Source organism: Phasianus colchicus, chromosome 36 (genome assembly GCF_987193195.1).
Source record: "Phasianus colchicus chromosome 36, bPhaCol1.hap1.1, whole genome shotgun sequence".
Classification (NCBI taxonomy): Eukaryota; Metazoa; Chordata; class Aves; order Galliformes; family Phasianidae; genus Phasianus; species Phasianus colchicus.
In genome coordinates, this window is record NC_143471.1 from 200839 (window position 1) to 220477 (window position 19639).

Consider the following 19639-nt stretch of genomic DNA (forward strand, 5'->3'; position numbering starts at 1 on the left):
TATGGCATCACAACTGAACAGTAAATGAAACGACACCATGGGAAACTCAGCTAATGAGAATGTTGAATCCATTTCTTGCACTGCATCAGAAGAACATTCCAGGCCCTGGGAGAGGACACCCAAACCACTAACCAATATATAAATATGTATATATATATATTTCATCTAAGTTACATAGAATCTCTTGGAGAAACAAAAGTAACTGCTTTGAGCACTAAGGCAGATCTCACTTCTTTTACTCCAAATGCTGCACCTCCAATGTTAATGAATTATCTGCCACATAGAGAGACTTCCATTTCTACCAAACTTCTTCCATTTCATGTAGAACACAGTGTTCTCTTACAAGTCACACTGAAGCAATAACAACATTCATCCTGGTCAGAGGACCAGCACAACTACGCATTTATTTGAGGATTTACACTAGATTTTAGTGGTGTACAGATCCTGAAGTGTTTCTCTGCAGAAAATCAGTCTTAGTGAACTGAATGAGAAACAAACTTCTAATTACATCCTACTTCGTTGTGTTCTTCTTTCCTTTTTCTCCTCCCAGTCTTTTTATTTGATGGAACTAAGTGATGGAGAGCTAGGTTCGGTTACATTCCAAACAACAGGGGAGAAGACTGAAGATTTTACTCTTCAATTTTCAAGCAGAGCAGTAATAGATGCTCACAGATGAAACACTGAAATCAGTCTCACTCCTGCAGACATTAATTGGCTTTAAGCTGCCCATTACTCAGACCATTCTTCTGAACTGTTGTGGTTTTTTTGTTTTCCTCCCTTTTAAAGGGCCAGCAGACACATGCTATCTAGATCTATCTGCTAGGATGGTCCTTTGCCATCAAGTTCCTATTGACTTTTTTGTTTTGTTTTGTTTCTAAATCTTGGTATGCCTACAGTCCTTGAGGAAAAATCCTGTTTCTCCTGGTATTAACAGCTCAGAAGCAAAAGTTTTAAAACCCTGTTTAAAATTCACATGAAGTAGCTAATTTCTAAACATGTTCCGGGCCCTTTTGCTTTCTTGAGAAATAGTAAAGGATGATATTATGAAACAACCACGAAACAAAAGCGTCTCTCATTCCATTAGTAACAGGGTATGTGCCAGCCAGCTGTCTGCACTATAAATATGTCACAGTTGAAGATTTCCTAAATTAAATGCAGCATAGCAGAGAACTTTTCTCAGGTGGGAATTTGCTTCCTTCCATTTCCAGTACCTATCTAACAAATCCCAAAATAAAAGAGTTTTCACTCAGCAGATTTCTACCCACATGTGTAGAAATCCTGTGTTACAGTGCTGCCTTCCATTCACTCCTCTGAAGGGATCACAAGTGCTCATGAAATGCTTAACTGGCCAGAGTAATGAGCCACATAAAGAAGTGCATGTCCACTATCCTCAACAAGGATACATTGCTCATGTAAAGGAGAGACCTGATCCATTACAGGAGTGCTCCTAATGTACTGACAGAATATCACAGAATCACGGAATGGCCTGGGTTGCAAAGGAGCACAGTGCTCATCCAGTTCCAACCCCCTGCTATGTGCAGGGTTGCCAACCAGCAGACCAGGCTGCCCACAGCCACATCCAGCCTGGCCTTGAATGCCTGCAGGGATGGGGCATCCACAGCCTCCTTGGGCAACCTGTTCCAGTGCCTCACCACCCTCTGTGTGAAAAACTTCCTCCTAATATCCAATCTAAACCTCCCCTGTCTCATTTTAAAACGATTCCCTCTTGTCCTATCACTATCCACCCTCATGAACAGCCACTCCCCCTCCTGTTTATACGCTCCCTACAAATATTGGAAGGCCACAATGAGGTCTCCCCAGAGCCTTCTCTTCTCCAAGCTAAACAAGCCCAGTTCCCTCAACCATTCCTCACAGGAGAGGTGCTCCAGCCCTCTGATCATCTTAGTGGCCCTCCTGTGGACCTGTTCAAAGAGTTTCACATCTTTCTTGTGCTGGGGGCCCCAGGCCCGGATGCAGTACTGCAGATGGGGTCTCACAAGATTTGAGTAGAAGGGGGCAATCACCTCCCTCTCCAAATATCAAATCCATCTTCTGAGGTACTGAGAGGGGATGAAGAAAAGGTATATAGGGGCAGTCCTCCTCATTCACTCTTGAGGAAAGCAAAGCAAAGATGACTAAATATCTGTATCACAAAGAATATTCAGTACACTTCTAAGATTTAATCTGCTAAATAATTTTAAAGAAATTAGCAAACAAAAATTTAAAAATATTTGTAAGCATGAACTATTTTTGTTTGGGCAATACGAAAACAAGTCAGTAATACCAGTGTACATTAACAGCTTCCTGCAGAAATCACTGACACAATTGTTTCACTGATTCTCAAATTAAGATCCTCTTCCTCTGTTGCAAATATGCCAAATATATTCATATTTTAAAAGAAAGTACAAAAGAAAATTCCCATCTCTGTTCAGTGACAAATATCTTCTGTTGGGAATTTCAAACTACATCACTTCACTTTCCTGTGATCACAGTAACATTGTAGCAAACTCAAAACTGCAATAACTAGGAATTACCTTTTCCTTTTTAATTTTTTCCAACCTCTTTAAATGGAAAATAAGAAGAAGAAGTCCAAACAGAAACCAGACTCACATCAGTCAGGAAATATCCAAGTCCCGCAGAGAGCCCATTTTTGGTTTCTAACTGTACTGTCCACAGAACACAAAATGGGGAAACCCAACCACATTCTAGGCACTGCATTAATATGAATGGCACAGTAAGGTGAGGAACGTAAAACAAGAATGTAATCCTCACATATCGAGATGGCTCTTCCTTGTTTTGGTCATTCATGTCTGTGGGAATGATCCGCGTGGCCATTGGTCCCTTGGCAAATGGTTTGGGTAACTGGCCCCTGAATTCTGACAGGATGAACTGGAGCTGCCAACTGCAGAGAACAGTGTCAGAAATCCCAGCAGGAAACTGCAGGAGGCAGTCACATTTTGTACAGGATCAAACAGAAGCATAACAAAGGGAATTTCATTCCCAAGGACAGACAGCTCTTCTAGATGAGCAATCACACTACAAAACTGTCACTAAGTTGTGACCAGCAGCCTGTTGACACCAAACTTCTGAATCCTTTGATTTGGACATGCTGTTGTCAACAGAGATACAAGATTTGAAGGTTACTCCCAGAATATTTCTTGTGTGAAATGACCCTCCTTATGGACCAACACCAAATCATAACTTTCACGTTACACAACTCACTTGTCTGGCAGAAGAAAGCTACTTGGGAATCTGTGCCATTCCTTCCCCACACAGACGTTAACTGGCCTCCCCTCCGGCACAGTGTGAATACTTGGGTCCGTAGCAATCCTGTGAAATTCTGGGTACAGGTCCAGAGGCCCACGGTAGCCTATGGGAGACAGAACTTTGTAAATAAAGCTAAAGAAATAGACAATATCTGCATGACTTCTTTTAAAACGCTACAAGTAAACATTCAGTTATATTTTTAAACTGGTTACTTACTGAATTAATAATTTGTCTGTACTAAGAAGTAACTGGAATCCAATGTTCCCTATCCTATAAGGGGTGCTTGTTCTATAAAAGTTTCCTCGCATTCTCCTGTTCTGACAGTCAGTGGCCAGCAAAAATTACTGATGCTGCCTAACTTCAATGAGGTGGAAACACACTACACAGCTGTGATTCAGGAAAGCACTTGGGTATGGTCTTTAATGCATTTCCATTAAGGATAAATGAACTTAATGACAAGTTTTTCATTGGAAAATGTTATTTCAAGTCAGATTGTATGTCTGCAAGTTTCAAGTCCCTATCTAAATACCAGTCTGGGTGCACACTGTACATCATTATAGTTGTACTGGCTGAAGGTGAAGGTCAGAAAATTTTTAACTGATACAATTCTAGTGACACACATATAATACACACCATGTGTGTGTATGTACACACATGAGGACACCACTCCTCTCCCTGGAATATGATCCAAGCTTTCAGATTTCCTTATCCTTACTGTGCTCACCTAGTTAGACCAGCATGACTTTGGCTGGCCTTGTGACTTGCCAACACCAATACCCAGGAAAGCCCAGAACAATGGTAAAATACTAACCTCTGAATCAGGCAACAGAGCGTGACAGTGACAAAAGGCCAAAGAGAAAGACAGTGCTCAGTGCCAACCAGTTGGAGGAGACCGTGTACTGCTCCAGACGATAGCGCTGGAATATGAAGTGGTAACACTTCTGAGGAAAGGAAAAAAGAGCATATAAACATTTCAGAGTTTGATCAGTTTTATCATAACGGTTTTTCAAATGGACCTTTACGCACTGCCTACATCTTCCACCAGGTCTTTGGTCCGCGTCAACATTTTTCATTCCAACACATAAGAAATATACAGAAACTTACATGGTTCAGTCAAGTTTCTTAACTATGAATCTAGGGTATTTATAAGTTTTTCAGCTGTTCCCCCTAGGATGGCCTCTAGTCAAGCTGTAAAGCATCCTCTAATGGAGTTCTAGCTTGGTTGTTCCCAAGTGAATCACCAGCAAGTGACCCTTCCAGAGACTTCCTGCAGAACTTGCTTGCACTGACCAACCCTGATGACAAAAGGATGTCAAACAGTACATTAAAGTATTCATTCTAGAAATACACACTAGGGATTTCTAAAACTGTATTTTGCAAACATCCTAAACCGCAGTCATCTGGTGAACATTCCAACAAACACAAGGTAATTCTCAGAGACAAAACTGCTGACATTACAGAGCTTGATCCTGCAACAAATGCAAAGACAAAATGCATCTGGGGAGTTCCAGCCTAGCAGTGCAAAGCAGCAGTAAGTAAGGAGAGATCAAGAGCCAGAAGAGCAACCAGCTGTGGTGGTGAGGGAAGCTCAGGGCAAGAGCAGAAACAGAACTAGGCAGAACAGCTGCAATAGGCTCTAACAGGGGTGAAGAGTTGGAAGCGATTGTGAGTCAGGCTAATTATGACCTTGTTGCTATTACTGAAACATGGTGGGACCACTCCCATGACTGGAGTGCTGTGATGGATGGTTACAAGCTCTTCAAAAGGGATAAACAAGGAAAGAAGGGTGGTGGTGTGGCCCTTTATATCAAAGACTGTTTTGATGTTGAAGAGCTTGGGGTTAGTAACAACAGAGTTGAGTGTCTATGGGTAAGGATCAGGGGGAAGGCCTGTAGTGGCGACATCTTGGTGGGGTCTGCTATAGACTGCCTAACCAGGATGAAGAGTTGGACGAAGCGTTCTATGAGCAGCTCGCGGAAGTCATGCGATCGCCAGCACTTGTTCTCATGGGAGACTTCAACTTCCATGATACATGTTGGAAGTATAATACAGCACAGAGGAAGCAGTCCGGAAGGTTTCTAGACTGTGTGGAAGATAGCTTCCTTATGCAACTGGTAGGAGAGCCTACCAGGGGTGGTGCCCTGCCAGACCTGATCTTCACTAACAGAGAAGGACTGGTGGGAGAAGTGAAGGCTGGGGACCGTCTTGAGCAGAGCAACCATGGAACTGTACAATTCTCTATTCTTGGAGGTATCAAAAGAGCGACCAGCAAAACTACTTTCTTGAACTTCCAGAGGGTGGACTTTGATCTGTTCAGGGCGCTTGTAGCACGGGTCCCTTGGGAGTCACTTCTTAAGGGTAAAGGGGTCCAGGAAGCCTGGACGCTCCTCAAGACGGAAATCTTAAAGACGCAAGAACAGGCTGTCCCTGAGTGCCATAAGGCGAGCCGCAGGGGTAGAAGACCGGTGTGGATGAGCTGGGAACTACTGTTGAGATTCAGGGAGAAAAAGAAAGTCTACGTCCTCTGAAAGAAGGAACAGGCTAGTTGTGGAGATTACAAGGAAGTAGCTAAGGTATGCAGGGAGGAAGTTAGGAAGGCAAAAGCCCAACTTGAACTCAGATTGGCCACTGCAGTAAAAGACAATAAAAAATCCTTTTATAAGTTATATCAATGGCAAAAGAAGAACCAAGGATAATTCTCATCCTTTACTTGATGCAGAAGGGAATGTGGCCACTGAGGACAAGGAGAAGGCTGAGGACCTCAATGCCTCCTTTACATCTGCCTTTAATAGCCAGACCAGTTATCCTTTGGGCATTTTACACCCTGATCTGGAAGTCTGGGATGCTACTCAGAAAACACCCCCAGCAATTCAGGTGGAGACAGTCAGAGAACTCCTCCTCCATCTGGACTGTCACAAGTCCATGGGACCGGATGGCTGCACCCTTGGGTGCTGAGGGAGCAGACGGAGCTGACTGCTGAGCCGCTCTCGGCCATCTGTCAGTGCTCTTGGTTAACTGGAGAGGTCCCAGAGGATTGGAGGATTGCTGATGTGACTCCCATCTTCAAGAAGGGCTGTAAGGAGGATCCGGGGAACTACAGGCCTGTCAGCCTGACCTCGGTACCGGGGAAAGTAATGGAGCAAATCATCTTGGGTGAGATCATACGGCATCTGCGTGGTGTCCAGGGGATCAGGCCCAGCCAGCACGGGTTCATGAAAGGCAGGTCGTGCTTGACCAACCTCATCTCCTTCTACGACTGGGTGACCAGACTGGTAGATGAGGGAAAGGCTGTTGATGTAGTCTACATGGACTTCAGCAAAGCCTTTGACATGGTCTCTCACAGGCTTCTGGGGAAACTGGCTGCCCGTGGCCTGGACAGGTACACACTCCTTTGAGTAAGAAACTGGCTAGAGGGCTGTGCCAACGGGTGGTGGTTAATGGAGAGAAGTCCAGCTGGCGACCTGTTTCAAGTGGTGTCCCCAGGGGTCGGTGCTGGGGCCTATCTTGTTTAATATCTTTATTGATGACCTAGACGAGGGGATTGAGTGTACCCTCAGTAAGTTTGCAGATGACACCAAGTTGGGAGGTGGTGTGGATCTGCCTGAGGGTAGGGAGGCCCTTCAGAGGGACTTAAATAAGCTGGACCGCTGGGCTGAGGTGAATGGAATGAAGTTCAACAAGGCCAAGTGCTGGGTCCTGCACTTTGGCCACAACCCCATGCAGCGCTACGGGCTTGGGGACGAGTGGCTGGATGATTGTGAAGAGGAAAGGGACCTGGGGGTGTTGGTTGATGCTCGGCTGAACATGAGTCAACAGTGTACCCAGGTGGCCAAAAGGGCCGGCGCCGTCCTGGCCTGCATTAAAAATAGTGTGGCCAGCAGGAGCAGGGAGGTGATCATCCCCTGTACTCAGCACTGGTGAGGCCGCACCTCGAGTGCTGTGTTCAGTTTTGGGCCCCTCACTACAAAAAAGACATTGAGGCCCTGCAGCGTGTCCAGAGAAGGGCAACGAAACTGGTGAGGGGTCTGGAGCACAAGTCCTATGAGGAGCGGCTGAGGGAGCTGGGATTGTTTAGTCTGGAGAAGAGGAGGCTCAGGGGAGAGCTCATTGCACTCTACAACTTCCTGAAGGGAGGTTGTGGTGAAGAGGGGTTTGGCCTCTTCTCCCAGGCAACGAACAGGACCCAGGGAAATGGCTGCAAGTTGTACCAGAAGAGGTTTAGGTTAGACTTAAGAAAGAACTTCTTCTCTCAGAGAGTGGTCAGGCACTGGAATGGCCTGCCAAGGGAGGTGGTGGAGTCACCATCTCTGGCAGTGTTCAAGAGGCGTCTGGACGAGGAGCTGCGAGATCTGGTTTAGTAGCTTGTAGTAGCAGTGGTAGTGTGAAGATGGTTGGACTAGATCATCTTATAGGTCGTTTCCAACCTTGTGATTCTATGATTCTATGATTCTATGATTCTATGATTCTATGATTCTATTAATTGCTCTCAAATCTTTTACCAAACTATAGCTCTTGCCAATCCAAAAAGTTATTTATTATTTCTTTTATCCTGCCTCCTACAATCTTGTATCCTAAAAGGGCATTGCTTTACCCTGGCTGGGCTGACTCCTGTCTATAACTTAACTTTTATTGAGTTACCTTTTTTTTTTTTTTTTTTTTTTTGCTCTGCCAGGCATTCCTGATGCCTGCAATCCTGTATATACCTGATTTGGGATTTACATAACTTCTGGGGGTACAACATTGCTTTTCCCAGTTTGTGTTATAGCCAGACTTATAATTTTCAGTCAATTGGTCTTGCTTGCCAATTACCTCCAATCTTTTTTTTTCTACTGAATTTAATCTCTACATTCAACTGCTCTAATACGTCATGCCCAAGTAATGGTTTTGGAGAACCTGGCATGTACAAGAATTTATGTATTCCTACTTGTTCTCCTTGCCTGTATTTAGTTGGTCCCCCAAAAAGGAAACTTCTCTTGCCAGTAGCTCCTACAACTATTACAAAAATCATCTATGGGTAATAATCCTTGATGTAGCACGCAGTAAGAGGCACCCGTATCAGAAAATAAACTCTTTACCTTGCTTCCCCAGCTGCTTTCGGTCCAGTGGGGATGGAACTCTCCCTGAGCCCTTCCAGGCTCCCCGTTACCTCTTCTTCTTGGTAAGGACATCCCTGTTACACCTTGCTCAACTTTGCCTTCCTCAGCCTGTGTTTTCCAAACCCTTTTCACTTTCCAGACTTTCATCATTACTGAAGTACGATGTTAGTAATTTCTGTTTCACCCCCTCCCCTCCCCAGGATTCCGGTGCTTACACTGGGACATCGGGTTTCCCCAGATCTCTGAAGATGACGGCTATTCTCACTCTCACTGTCCCGTCCCATCCCCATTCACAAGTCACACACCCTGCACAGCTACAGCGGGAAGCTCTCGCCCCCAGTTCTCTCTCTCAATCCGAGTTGTTCTTACAAACTGCGGTGGGGGGGTTAGTGTGGGGGATGTGTCCTCATGCAGGCCCAAACTCTAATATCTCAAACTCACTGTTTTCCTTAACCTTGTTGCCAATTTGTTTGTTTGTTAGTTTTTACAATTCCACTATTTGTACCCTCAATTACATTTCCATGTACCATTAACAAATGCACTTCCATACAGCATCGAGACAGTTTCTCCCACTGCCTTCAAAATGCACAAATCAAACAATACAGTTCTTCAACTTCCACAAACACCCAGCACTTGGTCCCATGATTAGAGTACTCAATTGTAAAAACTGGTCCCATTACTCATTTATGTTCCTGTTTTTTTGTTGTTGTTTCTGTTTTGTTTTTTTTTTAATTCAATATTTCCCCCTGGCTCACCAGCAATATTTCTCCAGTGAGCCTAAATACAACCCAGGGGGTCTTCTCGGTATCACTTTAGACACCCTCTGCTCCATAACAACCTCATACGTGGCATAACATAACATAACATAACATAACATAACATAACATAACATAACATAACATAACAACATAACATAACATAACATAACATAACATAACATAACATAACATAACATAACATAACATAACGTAACACTTTCACGACATAAACATTTAACAATCACAAAGACAGTGACAATAATCAGTACAGTTTATCCTCAGGATCCTTCCTCTCTCTGCCTCCCTCCGGGGCCCAACCTTCCCTCTGTATTCATTTCCCACACTTGCATAGCTGCCCACCTCCTTCTTCAATAAACAACATATCAGTGATAAACATCATTTCCATCCATAAGTAGAAATTAGGCCCTAGAAATTGATCTAATTGTTCTGCGACACTTATAGGATCCTCAATTAAGAAATTCTTGAAATTCCTGACTTTTCTTCTATTAAAAATAGCAAGCACTAGCATACGCTATTTTCCTTTGACCTAAGGAGACTGCCCTAAAGGATAAAGTAAAGTAGTAGTAGGGTTAGTGTTAGAGAAAGGAAAACTCTCCAGGTCCCATTACTCCAACTCCCTCAGTAATCGAGAGTTCATCCTCTCTGTCGCTTGCATTGCTTTAGAAATTGAAGGGGGGGAAGTTATCTAAGGGATCCCATTTATGATCTTTCTGCTTCTCTTTCCTTTTTCTTTTGAAGTTCGACTCCTCCTGGTGAGGAAGATTTTTTTTTTTTTTTTTTTTTTTTACTTGCACCCATTCAGCAACATAAGCTAATTCTGTTTCAGAAAAAGGAGTCCTACTGTTTATGTATAAATACAAAGTCTGACAGGCCCAATCTTTGTCAGACCACTATTTTGGTCAAAATTTTCCCTGTAGTGGCTCTCGAGGCTATGTCTGTATACAGTATTTAAACATCTTTTCCCTGTTCTTTTCCCCGGTCTGGGGATTATTTTCCAATTCTGAAGCTTCTTTCCCAAGAGGCTATCTCTAGGCACGAATTTGGGGACCCTTTTCCCCTTTTTTTTTTTGCTCTGCCAGGCATTCCTGATGCCTGCAATCCTGTATATACCTGATTTCGGATTTACATAACTTCTGGGGGTACAACATTGCTCTTCCCAGTTTGTGTTATAGCCAGACTTATAATTTTCAGTCAATTGGTCTTGCTTGCCAATTACCTCCAATCTTTTTTTTTCTACTGAATTTAATCTTCAAACCAATTGCTACTTTTTAATATCAAATGCAGAAACAACGTTCCATTCCCACAATTCCCCCCTCTTTTTCTTTCATAGTGTTAATTTCTGCAATTCCCCCTTTTTAAGGTACGATTCTGAAGACTTTCTTCATTTTCCATTTCGTCTAATATAATCATTTTATCCGAGTACGGTGGTTGTTCCACTACTGTTTGCTTCAGCAGCGCAGTTTCTATTAATCCCTGTACTAATCCCCTCACATGGTGGGACAGCTCGCATGACTGGAGTGTTGTCATGGAGGGCCATGCTCTTTTTAGGAAAGATCGGCCGGCGAGGCGGAGTGGTGGAGTTGCTCTTTACGTGAGAGAGCAACTAGAATGTACTGAACTCCACCTGGGGGAGTGTGGTGTAGCAGTGGAGAGCTTGTGGGTGAGAATCAAGGGGCAGGCTGGTATGGCTGACACTGTTGTGGGAGTGTACTACAGACCCCCTGATCAGGAGGAGGAGATTGATGAGGCCTTCCATAAGCAAATGGAAGCGGCGTCACGATTCCAGGCACTGGTGCTTATGGGGGACTTCAATTATCCAGATATTTGCTGGATAAGCAATGTGGCCAGGCTCGTGCGGTCCAGACGGTTCCTGCAATGTGTTGAGGACAAATTTCTGATGCAGATGGTTGAGGAACCGACGAGGGGAGGGGTGTTCCTGGTTCTCACTAATAGAGAAGGGCCTGTCAGGGAAGTAAAGGTTGGGGGTAGCTTGGGTTGTAGTGACCATGAGATGGTGGAGTTCAAGATCCTGAGTGGAAGAACTAAAGCAAAAAGTAGGATTGCTACCCTGTTGCTACTTTAGGAGAGCCAACATTGATCTCTTCTGGGACCTACTTGGAGCTATCCCGTGGGCTAGGGTGTTAGAAGGTAAGGGGGCCTGTGAGAGCTGGTTGGCATTTAAACAGCTCTTCTTCCCAGCTCAGGATCGGTGTGTCCCTGTGAGGAAGAAATCGGGAAAGGGTGGCAGGAGACCTGTGTGGATGAGCAAGGAGCTCGTGCGCAAACTCAAAGGAAAGAAGAAGGCCCACGAAATGTGAAAAAAGGGTCTGACCGCTGGGAAGAATATAGAAATGTTGTCAGGGCCTGCAGGGATGCGACGAGGAAGGCTAAAGCCCGCCTCGAATTGAACCTGGCAAAGGTGATAAAGGATAATAAAAAAGGCTTTTTAAAGTATGTTAACAGTAAAAGGAAGACTAGGGAGAATGTGGCTCCCCTGATTAGTGAAGGGTAACGGGGTATGCTGAGAAGGCAGAGATACTGAATGCCTTCTTTGCTTCTCTCTTCAGTGAAAAAGCTCCCCCTCGGGAATCCGAGACCCTGGAGGTTCGTGAAAGGGTCTGGGTAATGGAAGACTTCCCTTTAGACAGGGAAGAGGTGGTCCGAGAGCGCCTGGGCAACACTAATGTTCACAAATCCATGGGACCCAATGGCATGCATTCACGGGTGCTGAGGGAGCTGGCAGAGATGATTGCTGAACCTCTCTCTGTCATCTTTGAGAGGTCTTGGAGAACGGGGAAGGTGCCTGAGGACTGGAGGATAACCAATGTCACTCCGGACTTCAAAAAGGGCAAGAAAGAAGATCCAGGCAATTATAGGCCAGTCAGCCTCACCTCTGTCCCGGGAAAGGTGATGGAGCAGCTTGTGCTGGATGCCGTCTCCAGACAACTGGAAGAAAAGGAGGTTATCAGGAGTAGTAAGCATGGGTTCACCAGAGGGAGGTCGTGCTTGACCAACCTGGTAGCCTTCTATGATGTTGTCACTGGATGGGGGGATGGGGGGAAAGCAGTGGATGTAGTCTACCTTGATTTCAGCAAGGCATTTCTCAGAATCACATATGATACTGTCTCCCACAACATCCTTATAACAAAGCTGAGGAAGTGTGGATAGATGAGTGGACAGTGAGGTGGGCTGAGAACTGGCTGACTGGCAGAGCGCAGAGGGTTGTTAGTGGCAGTGCAGAGTCTGGTTGGAGGCCTGTAACCAGCAGTGTTCCTCAGGGGTCGGTGCTGGGTCTGGTCTTGTTCAACATCTTCATCAATGACCTTGATGAGGGAATAGTGGCCACCCTCAGCAAGTTTGCTGATGATACGAAGTTGGGAGGATTGGCTGACAGACCTGAAGGCTGTGCTGCCATTCAGCAAGACCTGGACAGGCTGGAGAGCTAGGCAGAAAGAAACCTGATGAGGTTTAACAAAAGCAAGTGTAGAGTCTTGCATCTGGGGAGGAACAATCGCATGCACCGCTACAGGTTGAGGGATGACCTGCTGGAGAGGAGCTGTGCGGAGAGGGACCTGGGTGTCCTGGTGGACGACAGGTCGGCCATGAGCCAGAGGTGTGCCCTTGTGGCCAAGAGGGCCAAGGGCATGCTGGGGTGCATTAAAAAGAGCGTGGCCAGCAGGGCGAGGAAGGTGATCCTCCCCCTCAACTCTGCCCTGGTAAGGCCTCATCTGGAGTACTGTGTCCAGTTCTGGGCTCCCCAGTACAAAAAAGACAGGGATCTCTTGGAAAGAGTCCAGCGGAGGCCACAGAGATGGTGAAGGGCCTGGAGTGTTTCTACTATGAGGAAATGCTGAGGGAGCTGAGCCTGTTTAGCCTTGAGAAGAGAAGACTGAGAGGAGACCTGATCCAGGTCTATAAATATCTAAGGTGTGGGGGGCAGAGTGGCGAGGCCAGACTCATCAGCGGTATGTGGAGACAGGACAAGGGGAAACGGCCGAAAACTGGAGCATAGGAAGTTCCGCACAAATGTGCGCAAGAACTTCTTTACAGTGAGAGTGATGGAGCTCTGGAACAGGCTGCCCAGGGAGGTTGTGGAGTCTCCTCCTCTGGAGATATTCAAGACCGGCCTGGATGCCTACTTGTGTGACCTGGTGTAGGGATCCTGCTTTGGCAGGGGGGATGGACTCGATCATCTCTGGAGGTCCCTTCCAACCCCTACAATTCTGTGATTCTGTGATTTTTGTTAGAAAATACTTCAATTTCTTTGGTATTGTCATGTAGTAGTTTGTGGATGAACCATGAAGAATATATCTAAGAAAAGCTGTATTTCTGGAAGAAAACGTCATCTGTTTGGGGAGAAAGCTGGTTTTTCAGCGAGAAAGTCACCTCCTTTGGGAGGGAATGTCCTTTTTTGGATGGCCAAGTAGTACTGGCGTGAGGAAACGCCATCTATTTGGGAGAAGGGTGGTATTTCTGGGAGGAAATGGCATAGGTCTGGAAGAAAGTGTCCTCTTTAGGATAGATAGGTGATAGTTGTGGTGGAAAATGTCATGTATTTGGGCAAAAAGTAGTATTTCTGGGAGATAATGTCATTGGATTGGAGAAAGCTGGTATTTCTGGGAGCTAATGTTTTCTTTTTGGAAGAAAATGCCGTCCTTTGGGTGAAAAACGGGCATTTCTGAGAGAAAACGTCATCGACTGGAGAGAAAGCTAGTATTTCTGGGCAAGAATATCGTCTGCTTGGGAAAGAGTGGGTATTTCTGGGAGAGAATGTCCTATTTTTGGTAGAAATTGTCATCTGTTTTGGAAAATGTCCTCTATTTGAAGGAATGCTGGTATGTCTGGAAGGAAATGTATTTTTGGAGGAAACTATGATAGAAAGGATAGAAAAGTGGTATTTCTGGTAGAAAATGTCCTCTCTTTTGGGAGAAGGCTGGTATTTCTGGGCAAAAATAGTGTATTTCTGGACGGAAATGTGGTCTTTCGAGTTGAAAGTGGTATTTCTGGGAGAAAATGCAATCGACATGAGAGAAAAGTGATACTTTGGGGAGAATCTATCCTATGTTTGGCTGCAAATGTCTCCTGGAACAGTTGAAAGTAGTATGTTTTGGAGAAGATGTCAGTTCTTCTGAAGAAAAGTGCTATTTCTGGGAGACTCTACCATCTTTTGTTGTTAAAGGACCCATCTTGGAGAGAATGCTAGTATTTCTGGGAGAGAAGACCATCTATTTTTGAAAAAGCAGGGAGTACTGAGAGGAAAGATCCTAGTGTTTGGGGTGAAAACAACATCTGGAGGGGATGAGCATGGTGTTTCTGGCAGAAAAGTGGGATGAAATGCCAGCTCTTTGGGAGAATGGTGGTACTTTGTTGAGATAATGTCATATTTTCGGAAGAAAGCTGGTTTTTCTGTCAGAAAATGTGATAGTTTTGGCTGAAAATGACATATTTGGTATCGGAGTGTTGTATTTTTTGGAGAAAAAGGAAACTGATATTTCTGGGAGAAAATATCATGTATTTGGAAGAAAAGTTCATATATCTCATATATCTTTGATAAAGCTGGCATTTCTGGGAGAAAATGTCATCTATTTTGGAGAATGCTTGTTTCTGGGAAAAAATATTGTATTTTTGGAACAAACTGTCATATTTCGCATTGAGAAGTGATCTTTCTGGAATATCATGCATTTGGGAGAACACTGCTATTTCTGGGATACGACGTCATTTTTTCGGCACTAGTGACACGAGGGAAGAGGCTGAAGCCCAGCTCACTACAACCTCCCTTCAGGTAGTTAGAGAGAACAAGAAGGTGTTTCTGAGCCTCCTCTTCTCCAGACTGAACAATCCCAGCTCCTTCAGATGCTCCTCGTCAGGTCTGTGCTCCAGACCCCTCACCAGTTTTGGAACCCTTCTTTGAACCCGCTCCAGGGTTCATACCGCTGATGTCTTTGTAAAAGGGCTCCTTGTTCCTTTTAACCTCAGCGGCCAGGCTGAGTTCAAGCTGGGCCCTTTGGATTTTCCCTCTACACATCCCAGCAATTTCTCTTTCTGAGTCACCCGTCCCTTCTTCCACTGGACATAGATTCTCTTGTTCTCCCGGAGCCTCAAGAATTGCTCCCTGTTCATCCATCCCCACCGGTCTTCTTCCCCGCCGGCTCATTTTGCAGCTCAGGGGGACAGCCAGCTCCTGCGCCTTTAAGACTTCCTTCCTGAAGAGCCACCAGCTGTCTTGGACCCCTTTGCTCTCTAAGAGGGAAACCCAGGGGATTCCCTGACTAGCCTTCGAAATAATTCCAAGTCCCTTCAAGAACACTGACGTGTCCTGCCACAAGACCCACCTCCCACACCTACTGCTGCAGCCATGGGCAGTGTGGGCTGCGCTCACACTCTGACTGCCCTCCCTGTTATCGGTGGGCAGTAACACCCTTTTCTCGCCTCTTCTTGCCTCTTCTCACCAGGCACCTTAGTTGGGCTGGCTGCTTTTAGCCTTGCAGAACAGGGTCAAGGTTAATCTCACAGATAAGAGGGAGCAGTGCTGACTCCAACCTGCTGCCTCAGCAGTCCTCCCACCAGCTGCCAGCTGCTGCCAGCCCCAGCACAGGCATAGAGCTTTTCCTGGCTTCAGAAAAGCCCTAACAAGAGCATTTTGGTCGGCCTTTGTGCTTTATGTCCCTTACCCACTGCGGTTTTATTTATACAAATACAGCATTTTTTCCCAAAATGCCAGACACCTCGCAAATAGGCATCATTTTTCAAGACAGATGCTATTATCTCCCAGAAATACCAGTTTCCTTAGGAGTAGCTCACAATTTCTACCAAAAATATACTTTACACTCCTCAATATCAGACTTACTCCCATCAAGATGGCATTTGACCCCAGAAATACCACCTTCTGCCCCCAAAATAGGACATTTTCTTCCCAAAACATTTTCTCCCAGAAATACCACTTCTCTTAGAAATACCTCACATTCCATCCCAAGAATACTACTTGATGCTCCTCACACTTACTCTCATCAAATGGCCTTTTCTCCCAGATACACCAGGTTTCTCCCAAATACACGACTTTTTCTGCCACATAGACCAGGTTTCTCCCAAAGATGGCATACATTCCCCCAGAAATACCAGCTTGTTCTTAAAAAAACAGTCTTTTTACCCCCAAATACCAGCTTTCTCACAAACACCTGTCATTTTCCAACCAAGTCTGCTACTATCTCCCCGAAATAGCACTTTTCCAAGAAATACCTGACATTTGCTCTCCCAAATACTACTTGACACTCCTCCAGAGGACATTGTCTCCCGTATTTACCAAGTTTTCTCCCCAAGACACCACTTGGCACACCAAAAAGACCACTGTTTCTCTCCAATACAAGACATTCTTTCCCACCCTTTCCCACTTTTCTCCCTCAACTATGTCATTTCCTCCCAGAAATTCCACTTTACCGTTTGGAAATTTCACCTTCTCTTCCAAAAAGAAGATATTTGCTCCCAGAAATACCCCTTCTCTTACAGCTGCCACACGTTTTCTCCCAAAAAGCCTCCATGACAATGCCAAATGGGACACTTGCAACCAAGAAGAGGACACTTTCTCCCAGAAATACCACTTTTCTCCCCAAGAGAGGAGATTTTCTCCCAATTGGATGACATTTTCTGTAAGAAAGACCTGTTTTCTTCCCTCCAGAGGACATTTTCTTCCCCAAAGAGGACATTTGCTCCCAGAAATACCACTTCGATCCCAAAGAGATGGCCTTTTCCCTCTCAAGCATCTGTTTTCTCACAAATACCTGGGATTTTCTCCCAGAAACACCAGCTTTCTCACAGATACATGGCCTTTCCCCCCCCCACATCAGACATTTTCTCCCAGAAATATGGCATTTGATCACAGATATACTCTTTCTATCCCAAATCTGGGACATTTTCCCTCAGAAATACCACTTTGCTCACAAAGATGTCACATTTTCATCCAGGAACACTATTCTTGTCCACTAAACATCATCTCTTCTGCCAAAAAACAAGGACATTTTCTCCCAGATAGACCACTTTTCTCCTAACTATGTGATCCATTATCCTGGAAATATTTTTTCCCTACAAATATGGCATTTTGTCACAGAAATACCAGCTTTCTTGCATAGATATAATCTTTTGAACCCCAAAGAAGACATTTTTTCCCAGTAATACCACTTCTCTTAGAAATACCTCCCATTTCATTCTAAGAATACTACTTGACACTCCTCAAGATCACACTTACTCCCATCAAAATGGCCTTTTCTCCCAGATACACCAGGTTTCTCCCAAATACACGACTTTTTCTGCCACATAGACCAGGTTTCTCCCAAAGATGGCATACATTCCCCCAGAAATACCAGCTCAGACTTGAAAATACGACCTTTTTTCCCAAAATGCCAGCTTTCTCACAAAGACATGTGATTTTCCAACCAACTATCACAGAATTACAGAATCACAGAATTGTAGGGTTGGAAGGGACCTCCAGAGATGATCGAGTCCATCCCCCCTGCCAAAGCAGGTTCCCTACACCAGGTCACACAAGTAGGCATCCAGGCCGGTCTTGAATATCTCCAGAGGAAGAGACTCCACAACTTCCCTGGGCAGCCTGTTCCAGAGCTCCATCACTCTCACTGTAAAGAAGTTCTTGCGTACATTTGTGCGGAACTTCCTGTGCTCCAGTTTTCGGCCGTTTCCCCTTGTCCTGTCTCCACATACCACTAAAAACAGTATGGCCTCGCCACTCTGCCCCCCACACCTTAGATATTTATAGACCTGGATCAGGTCTCCTCTCAGTCTTCTCTTCTCAAGGCTAAACAGGCCCAGCTCCCTCAGCATTTCCTCATAGTAGTAACACTCCAGGCCCTTCACCATCTCTGTGGCCTCCGCTGGACTCTTTCCAAGAGATCCCTGTCTTTTTTGTACTGGGGAGCCCAGAACTGGACACAGTACTCCAGATGAGGCCTTACCAGGGCAGAGTTGAGGGGGAGGATCACCTTCCTCGCCCTGCTGGCCACGCTCTTTTTAATGCACCCCAGCATGCCCTTGGCCCTCTTGGCCACAAGGGCACACCTCTGGCTCATGGCCGACCTGTCGTCCACCAGGACACCCAGGTCCCTCTCCGCACAGCTCCTCTCCAGCAGGTCATCCCCCAACCTGTAGCGGTGCATGCAATTATTCCTCCCCATATGCAAGACTCTACACTTGCTTTTGTTAAACCTCATCAGGTTTCTTTCTGCCCAGCTCTCCAGCCTGTCCAGGTCTTGCTGAATGGCAGCACAGCCTTCAGGTCTGTCAGCCAATCCTCCCAACTTCGTATCATCAGCAAACTTGCTGAGGGTGGCCACTATCCCCTCATCGAGGTCATTGATGAAGATGTTGAACAAGACCAGACCCAGCACCGACCCCTGAGGAACACTGCTGGTTACAGGCCTCCAACCAGACTCTGCACCGCCAACAACAATCCTCTGCGCTCTGCCAGTCAGCCAGTTCTCAGCCCACCTCACTGTCCACTCATCTATACCACACTTCCTCAGCTTTGTTATAAGGATGTTGTGGGAGACAGTATCAAACGCCTTGCTGAAATCAAGGTAGACTACATCCACTGCTTTCCCCCCATCCACCCAGCCAGAGACAACATCATAGAAGGCTACCAGGTTGGTCAAGCACGACCTCCCCCTGGTGAGCCCATGCGACTACTCCTGATAACCTCCTTTTCTTCCAGTTGTCTGGAGACGGCATCCAGCACAAGCTGCTCCATCACCTTTCCCGGGACAGAGGTGAGGCTGACTGGCCTATAATTGCCTGGATCTTCTTTCTTGCCCTTTTTGAAGTCCGGAGTGACATTGGTTATCCTCCAGTCCTCAGGCACCTCCCCCGTTCTCCAAGACCTCTCAAAGATGACAGAGAGCGGTTCAGCAATCACATCTGCCAGCTCCCTCAGCACCCGTGGATGCATCCCATCGGGTCCCATGGATTTGTGAACATTAGTGTTGCCCAGGCGCTCTCGGACCACCTCTTCCCTGTCTAAAGGGAAGTCTTCCATTACCCAGACCCTTTCACGAACCTCCAGGGTCTCGGATTCCCGAGGGGGAGCTTTTTCACTGAAGAGAGAAGCAAAGAAGGCATTCAGTATCTCTGCCTTCTCAGCATACCCCGTTACCCTTCACTAATCAGGGGAGCCACATTCTCCCTAGTCTTCCTTTTACTGTTAACATACTTTAAAAAGCCTTTTTTATTATCCTTTATCACCTTTGCCAGGTTCAATTCGAGGCGGGCTTTAGCCTTCCTCGTCGCATCCCTGCAGGCCCTGACAACATTTCTATATTCTTCCCAGCGGTCAGACCCTTTTTTCACATTTCGTGGGCCTTCTTCTTTCCTTTGAGTTTGCGCACGAGCTCCTTGCTCATCCACACAGGTCTCCTGCCACCCTTTCCCGATTTCTTCCTCACAGGGACACACCGATCCTGAGCTGGGAAGAAGAGCTGTTTAAATGCCAACCAG

At 45.7% G+C, this 19639-nt stretch overlaps 2 long non-coding RNA genes across 2 annotated transcripts in view; both read right to left on the reverse strand.

Moving 5' to 3' along the window:
- The window catches only part of LOC149913500 (uncharacterized), a 207287-nt gene that overhangs the window by 130293 nt on the left and 57355 nt on the right, over positions 1–19639 (reverse strand). The gene's annotated exons all lie outside the window — the stretch shown is intronic.
- LOC149913509 (uncharacterized) lies at positions 2808–4209 on the reverse strand. The gene is made up of 3 exons (XR_016461065.1): positions 4079–4209; positions 3223–3370; positions 2808–2902 (listed from the first exon to the last, which is right to left on the reverse strand). It is a non-coding gene; the product is annotated as an uncharacterized LOC149913509 (long non-coding RNA).